Genomic DNA, 1,203 nt, shown 5'->3' on the forward strand with positions numbered 1-1,203 from the left:
GATCGCTTCTGACTCCAGTGTCCACATCATTAATGAAGATGTTGAACAGTATGGGTCCAAGGACAGAGCCTTGGGGGACCCCACTGGTCACAGGACACCACGATGAGTGACTTCCATCGATTACTACCCTCTGGGTCCGACCCCGGAGCCAATTTTCCAGCCAGTGGATCGTGGAGGACCCAAGGCGACAATTGGCCAGTTTCTCCAAGAGGTGATCATGGGAAACCAGATTGAAGGCTTTTTTGAAGTCAAGATATATGACATCAATCTCTTCTCCCTTGTCCAGGTGATAGGTCACCTGGTCGTAGAAGGAAATGAGATTGGTCAAGCAAGACCTACCCACAACAAACCCGTGCTGGCTATCCCTTAAGATGTTGACGTCGGCCAGTCCATTAAGGATGGCCTCTTTAATAAACTTTTCTAAGATCTTCTAAGATTTAGTTGTGTAAAACACAAACAATGTGCTCCTGTACATAAAAGGAATCTGTTTTCCATAATATAGTATGTTCACAAATATTTGTTCACATATGGAGGCTGGGCTATGATGCTCGCCAGCTCCTTGAGTACCCTGGGGTGAAGATTGTCAGGGCCGGCTGACTTGAAGGGATCCAGCTTCTCAAGATGTTCCTTCAGAAAGTCAGCATTAATGGAGGGCAGGGGATCACCCTCACCCGGACTTCCCGGCCCTGTAGCGGGCATGGGCGTCCCATGGGACTGATAGCGGGCATGGGCGTCCCATGGGGCTGATGAAAGACTGACGAGTTGAAGGCTGCTGTTCAATCCCCCCTCGGTCTTCTCTTCTGCAGACTCGATCAGCCCCGTTCATGAACCACACCTGTCCCTGGAGGGTAGCGGGGCAGGGAAGCCGCTCGCTGGGGGGGGCGGCAGTGGGGCGGGAGCTCCCGCAGGCAGCCGCAGCAGTGTCGGTGGAGGGACGAGCAGTGTCCGAGGCGTTTCCTCCGCGTTATTAACAAGGTGTTTTGCAAGCTGAGGGGCAGGAGGGTGGCAGCGAGCCCCGGGCAGCACCGTGCAGGGACAGCGAGGAGCCTGCCTGGCACAGATAAACCTCCCCGGGAGGGGAAGGTGGGCAGCCCCAGCAGAGCCCACCCATTGCCCCCAGCTCATGCTGCAGGCGGGACTGGAGTGCGCTGGGCCTCAGCTCTCCCCCCTCAGCCTGTCTTCTCCCAGCAAACCCAGGGGTCC

This window comes from Alligator sinensis, unplaced genomic scaffold (genome assembly GCF_000455745.1).
Source record: "Alligator sinensis unplaced genomic scaffold, ASM45574v1 scaffold732_1, whole genome shotgun sequence".
Lineage (NCBI taxonomy): Eukaryota > Metazoa > Chordata > Crocodylia > Alligatoridae > Alligator > Alligator sinensis.